Below are 7,676 nucleotides of genomic sequence, written 5' to 3'. Positions count from 1 at the left end.
ATGCCATCGACAACTTGTGGCTTCAGGGAACTTTCACAGACTTCACCCCTACGGAAGTAGCTGTCTATAGCCACTGGGTTTTATTTCTGGCTGCCATGATATCCCCAGACCTGCCCCCCAAGCATTCCTCCACTTCCCTTTCTAGGCCCCACAGCGCCCCCACACAGCAGGAAGCAGCCGGATCTGACCAACGACGCCCCACTTCCTAAGAAAACAAAAAGGGAGGAATGTTGGGAAAAGTATAAATGGCAGCCATACCCCAGAGAAAAACCCCAACATGGCGCCTAAGGACTTCATCTTCCTACCTTCTTCTTTTCTGCAGTGGCGTGAAAATTTCCCGCCCGTGTGAACTCTCCCAATGGCGCCAATTTGAAATCTCGCTGGCAGGGAACCTTAGCCCCAATGAGAACTAATTCCTGGGCTCCGGAGCTGACATCTGAAAGAACTTGCCAATAAACGGGTTGCCTGCCATTTATCTAAGCCCTACCATCTCCCCCTTAGTTCTATATAAGCACACTGCTTTTTGCAATAAAATTGGAATTCTCCTGGCAAAGTGTCTTTGCGTGGGGAATTCTTTCAGCACCAAACCATACAAAATCAAGCAAATATCTCATAATTAGTGGGGATTCCAGGGAACACAAATATGTAAAAATGTTGGTGACAATATAATTTTAATAAATATATATTTATAAAAGTGTTAAGGTTCTTTAAAAGCCCAAAATAAAAATGCCACATAATCCACTAGTAATAATTTGGGGTAGCAGTGCAAGGTCGTACATGCCTGTACTCCCAGTGGATTAGGAGGATAAGACGTAGAAAACTAGGGTTTATTCTCAAGTTAAAGACCAGCCTCAATAACTTGGCAAGGTCCTAAGAAACTCAGTAAAACCCTCTCTCAAAAATAAATGAATAAATAAAAGTGTTGGAGACTGGGTATGTAGCACACTGTAAAATGCCCTGGGGTTAATCTCCAGTATTGAAATGAATAAAAAGATATAAATAATAATTTTTGGTAAAAAAATGCCATACAATCCAGTAATAATAACTCTGGGTATATATGTAAAGGATTTGGAATCCTTTTGCTAAATATATTGCCACACATCTATTTTTATTGTATCTTTATTCACAGTATCTAATAAAAGGAAATACACAAAGTACCTTTTAGATAGAAAGTATATCAGAAAATGCCTTACAGTTGCAAAGTATCCAATTAGTCCATCCCTTCAGAAGCTACACACTTAAACTTCAAGCTGGTCCCTAGAAGGCAAGATTCAGATAGTGGTGTTTTCTAAATACTCCAAAAAATTTGGAATCTCTGGGAACCTTGTTTCAAATATCTAAAACTCAGGACTAGGTCATATGGGAGGTCAGAATGAGAACACAACACATAGTAAATTCTTTAATGGGGAATCTTCACTCAGACACTGTCATAACCGAAAGCAGTGTTGGAGATAAAAAATAGATTCTGTTTCACTGATTTCTGGGTTATGGATTCAAATCAAATATATATTAGAAAAACGTTAAGGCTACTGGTTAAAATCTAAATAAAACAGGTATTAAAAATGTACCAGGGGCTGGTGTGTTTGTGCAAGCCTGTGATCCCAGTTGTTGAAGAATCTGAGGAAGAAGTGTCAAAAGTTCAAAGCCAGCCTTAGAAAAAGCAAGGTTCTAAGGAACTCAGTGAGATCCTGTCTCTAAATAAAGTAAAAAATATATATATAACCCTGGGGATGTGTCTTAGGAGTCAAGTGTTTGTGAGTTCAATCTTCAATATCCCCATAAAAAAATGTACCAGGAGAGAGAGAGAGAGAGAGAGAGAGAGAGAGAGAGATTGAACTTGCATGCAATTTAAATTCAAGTTAGTCCTACTTTTATTTTTTCCTGCCACACCAGAAGAAAAGAGTTTCCTGAAATGTTTGAAATGTTTCTGTGGGTTATTTATTCATTTATTTATTTATTTATTTATATTTACTTATTTTTATGTGGTGCTGAGGATTGAACCCAGGACCTTGCACGTGCTAGGTGAGTGCTCTATCGCTGAACCACATCCCCAGCCCCTTCTGTGGGTTATTTTAATAAAATGGTCTGACCATAAATAAATAAACAAACAAACAAATTAATTAATTAATTAATAAACCCTCAATTGATGACCCATTACAGTTTTTAAAAGTTCTTAATTGGGACACATAAACATCATTTAGGAGAGATTCATTCTTTTTAATATCACCTAATGTTATTCTGCTTTCTTCTCACGTGAAAATCTCAGAATGATAAATTAAAATCTTTTAAAAATGCCCTCCAGTTCTTAAAGAAAAACATTATAAATGATGCATACATTTGAAATAAAACATGGGAAACTAATGATTGATAATGCTGAAAGTGGAGTTTTGAGATGAACTAAAATTCTCAGTTTGCCAATTGAATCTGGTTGTTTGTCTCAAAAATTTTGAAGAAAAAAATCTATTTAAGCAAGAAGAAATAGAACTCCCACCATGTGGTATGAGGAATGATACCAGAAAAAAAAACCTCATTTTGGTGTGCCATCTTAGAAGTTTACTGATGATTTTGGGCAGAACATGGAGCATAATGCATTTAGAATAGGCTTTGGAAAAGGCATCCTGACTACCATATGGGTTCACTTTCATTCTTTCTGTGACCCATCCTTTTTTCTTCAAATTCAATCAGTAATCACCCTGGGACAAAGGACTTTGTTGAAGGTGTTCAAGCAAGTTGGCTTCAAGGTCTTTTACATTTGAAATAGGCCTTAATGGTGCTCATTAACATATCTTTCAGTTAGTCTCCAGGTGTGTTTGAGTGAGGCCCATTATCCACATTACATGGTAATTATACTATCTATTCTATTTTATACTTATTCTCTGTGAACAGAGAGCACTAGTTTTGGATATGTGAACAGAGAGCTAGAAAACTAGAGGTTTATTCTGAGACCTATGGAGAGCTAAACTGAAGTTCTGGATTTCAAATTTTTGTTCTGAATTTGAGATACTGCTTCCCCTACATTTAAAACTCTCAGGACTCATGAAGAGAATGAGATAAAAGCCAACATAATCAAATTTGTGAGGCCCTAAGAAATTCAAAGGGAACCTGTCTCTAAATAAAAATATTAAAAAAGGGTGGGAATGTGAATCAGTGGATGAACACCTCTGGGTTGAACTTCTGGTACCAAAAAGAAAACAACACACACACACACACACACACACACAATAAATTAAATAAACAAACAAACAAATAAACAAATCCTCATGAGTAACTAGCCCTAAAATCAACAGCCTTTCTCATTCATGAATACAATAAATGGGTTTGGGGTTCTCTCCTGATAATTATCTCAGTCTTCACTATGCAATCTGGAGACATGCTGGACTCATGGCACATGGAAACCCACAAAGGGCTTCAGAAAGAAGCTGAAAACACCATACAATTATGGAACAAAATGCCCAGGTTTTTAACTGCTGATCTAAGTCTCACTAGACTAGTCAGAGGCGGGTGAAGGCTAAACTGCCCCACAGAGACCCTCTGGCCACAAGATTCTGGAGAGGACCATGAGGAGTCCCTAGCCATGACTGCCAGTTTCCACCATTGCCACTCCTGTCAGCTTTAAGACACTTTCCTACCCAGTCTCAATATAACAAGGCACACTTACCATTTCCTGGCTCTCAGGGTTCTCAGCATTCTCCCTGTGATTTGTTTTCAGATTCTGTGTAGCACAGACACCTGGGCTTGGGATCCAGGACAGAAGCCTCCAAAAAATTGAAAAAATGGCAGGCTCCAGACACCAAGAGAACAAGATTGTGGAAGCCCTCCCCCTCATCACCGGCTGCGTGAGGATTGGACAGTTCTCACCTAAGAGACTGATTGGTTAAGGCTTCGGGCATTGCCTCTAACCTGAGCCAAGTGGGTGCAGAAACAGTCTGAATGACAGGCTGCTCCATTGTCATTGTTAAAAGACTACAGATCAGGGCTGAGGATATAGGTTAGTCAGTAGAGTTCTTCATTTGCTTATATAAGTCCATGGATTCAATCCCCTGCACTACACAAATACACTCCCGCCAACAAAATAAATTAGTAACGGACATTGGGGACTAGGGTAATGGATCAGTGGTGGAGTGCTTCCCAAGCATGAGTGAGGTACTGGGTTGAACACCTAGCACCACATTAAAGAAACCAACCAACAAACTACTAATGGTATTATGTCCATCTACAACAAAAAATATTCAAGGAAAAATAAAGACTGTGTATTGGACTTGTGAACCCTCACTAAGGAACTCAAACACTTTTTATATATAATTTATACATATATGTCTTCAGACAGTGTATAAAATTCTCTGTAATGGCTTTTCAAGAAACTTATATTACAGGTATGCTTCACAACCCTGAAATCCTCCCCATCTCACTTATTATTATTATTATTATTATTATTATTATTATTATGTGATGGCCTGTTAATTGCATTAAATGCCTCTGTATGGGGTTATTTTAAGGCAAATTTTTCTTCCAATAATAGAACCTAGCCCAGAGAGAAGTGCATTGACACTTATAACTGTTTATAAGGTTAAAGCAATTTGTGAATAAATATGTATATATTGTTATTTATGAAAATGATATCACAATAACTTTAATATTTTTTAACGTTTTTGTTCTTTGTCTCATTAAAAAAAACAGTTTGAGCTTTAAACTCATTAGCAATGTCCTCATATCCCTTCCCCAAAAAAGTGACTCACAGGTAAAATTCAAATTATTGAGACTCATACATTTTGGATCCTTTATTTTAACTAATGAAGTCTATAGATTTTCTTTTATTTTCACCTTTAAATGAAGCCCACTTTTTATAGCTTTCTCATTGTGTAACTGACCACTCTAATATTCTGCATATTTTACCCCAATTCTGATCACTTTGGACTATTGATGTCTTGATGGAGGGAATCTCAAAGTGGTCATGCACAAGGCAGGAAATGGATATAGTAAGATGTAAGACTGGTGATTGCTGAGTATGTAGATTTTGCTATACAAAATAAATATTGGTGTACTATATGGGAGTAGGGAGAAAAAGAGCAATAAAAAAGAGAAACTTGAGCAGTAGAGGGGTTCAGATGCTACAAATCTACAATGAAAGCATGAATGTAGAGGGGCAATGTTCATGGAACTAGCAATAAAATTTGGGGGTAAAGAAAAAGGTAATTGTTTTTGCAGTTCCCAAGTGAGAGAGCCAGGTGAATTGGTTCTGTGTTAACTCTTCCCACCTAGGAGTTGAATTTATAGTTCATAGGGTATGTCTCAAAGAGTAGTAAAACACCATTTCCATGTACCCTTACACTTTTTCATGGTTAAAAGCTGACTTTGACAATTCCAGTCACATTACATCTTTGCACTTGTTAGTTATTCATTAATTAATCCATTCATTCCATTATTTATTTGCTTCTTTATTAATTCACTTTTTCTTTAGTTGTCATTTTTTTACATTACTGATGATTATATAATTGAATATATATTCTGAATGTTAACTTTTTCTTAAATACTTTTTTATGTATTTATTCATACATTTACTTTTCATTTAAATGTTTTTCCTTTGCCAAGCCTGATTTATATTAGACCTTAATCTTTGATTATGAAGACTAGATAAAAATCACATTATTCCAAATAACTCAAGGATCTATCATCTTGGCAGAACCCTAATCACCCACTAAAGTTGACCCAGTCTGGGCCAATTAAAAGCTGTGTCAAAACTCCTTTTTTTGGGCTGGGGATGTGGCTCAAGCGGTAGCGCGCTTGCCTGGCGTGCGTGCGGCCTGGGTTCGATCCTCAGCACCACGTACAAACAAAGATGTTGTGTCTGCCAAAAACTAAAAAATAAATATTAAAATTCTCAAAAAAAAACTCCTTTTTTTTATACACACCTTAATAAAGAATTCATCTCTCACTTTTATATTTTGGAGAGCAGACTAACTTCCCAAAGCAGCAGTTAATAATGTAGATGAGTTTTCCAACTACCTCACTATTTCTTTTAAATTATTTACATCCTTGTCACTAAGAGTGTCACTGACTACTTTTTTATTTTTGCAAGATATCTCTCTCTCTCTCTCTCTCTCTCTCTCTCTCTCTCTCTCTCTCTCTCATATTACAAATTGAAACCAGATATGCTTTTTTGCTTAGAAACACTCTCAGCCTTTAAAACAATATTCCATAAATAAAAAGGTTTTGGCTGATTTTCTTAGAGCCTCACTAAGTTTCTGAGGCTGGCTGACTTTAATATAATGTTATCGAAGTTAGCATATAGTGTGCGTGTGTGTGTGTGTGTGTGTATGTGTATACACACACACACACACACAACATGGTATACTCACCAGGTGTATACACAGTAATAGTAAAGGAAAAGTGAGTGAAAAGATGGAATGAATAAATAAGTAAATAAATAAAACAAATGAAAACGTACAAAGATTTTTTTATGTGACTGGGATTGTTAAATGTTGATTGTGGCCACACAAATTTGTAAAGCTACTTGGAAATGGTTTTATACTACCTACTGAAACGTACTCTGTGAATTGTCAATTCCACTCCAAGATGGGAAGAAATAAACACATAACCCATTCATCTTACTCTTTCTTTTGAGGAATGTGCCATAATTTCCTTGCTCTTTCATTTCTACCTTATTTCTGTCTCCATAGAAACTACCCCTCACCCTTGAGAAACTAATATGACTCCATTTTTAAAAATAAATAAATAACAGCAGTTTCTACCTTAAGGCCTGACCTAAGGAAGGGAGTGTGACCCTTGTCCTTGGAAAAACCCAGAGAACACTCCTAAGCACATACCAGCCTGCTGAGTTGTTTGTCTGTAAACAACAGGAGAGGTCTGAGGTGCCACATGTCCCTGACTCAATTAGTCTAGGTGAGGACCCATAGCAACCCCTCTAGCAACCTCCAATCATCATAAGACAGGGAAAATACCTGAAATGCCAGATGACCCCTGAGTAGTTTATGGTGGTCGATAACACATTGGGAAACCATGTAGTTTAGCAAGTACACCCCTCGTGGCCTAAGCCAATCAGTTCAAATGAATCCCACTATTGTACTAACCAATCACCCCTACCCAACTTGTTCCTGCCATTGAATGTGCTAATCAATACTAAGAGTTGTTGTTTGCTTACCCTGTGGTATGGAATGATTTGCCGTGTGATGTTGTGATGCATAGAGTATCCCCCTAAAACTTATAAAATCTCACTGAACAAATGAGGGGACTCACTCCCTGGGACTGCTGCATCAGGAACAGTAGTGAGTCCAGGCTTGAGCTTTCAATAAAGACTTGGAGTGTGATTGCATTGGATTTGGCTCCTGGGGTCCCACAAATCTGACATATCACACTCATGCTACCATTGATCCACCATTAGACTTTTTAAATCTGAACACTTGAGCTGGTCATTCTTTCCCTCTTTCCTTCTCAGCACTTTTTTCTCTACCCCTATCTATTCCACCAATACTTTTTTCATGAATACTCACTACTGCATACTCAGCATCCACCAATCTCACTTCCTGACCCATCCCGATCCTGCCTTTTCCATGGATCACTTTGAGATCCTCTCCACTCAGATATCAATAGTCCAGAGTAAGGTCAGGTTAGGGTGTTATATATGCAGGTTTTTAGAAGTCATTTACATAACAATAAGC

Source organism: Marmota marmota, unplaced genomic scaffold (assembly GCF_001458135.2).
Source record: "Marmota marmota marmota unplaced genomic scaffold, marMar, whole genome shotgun sequence".
NCBI classification, from domain to species: Eukaryota; Metazoa; Chordata; class Mammalia; order Rodentia; family Sciuridae; genus Marmota; species Marmota marmota.
The sequence above is the reverse complement of the archived record's forward strand: the minus strand, read 5'-3'. Positions refer to the sequence as shown.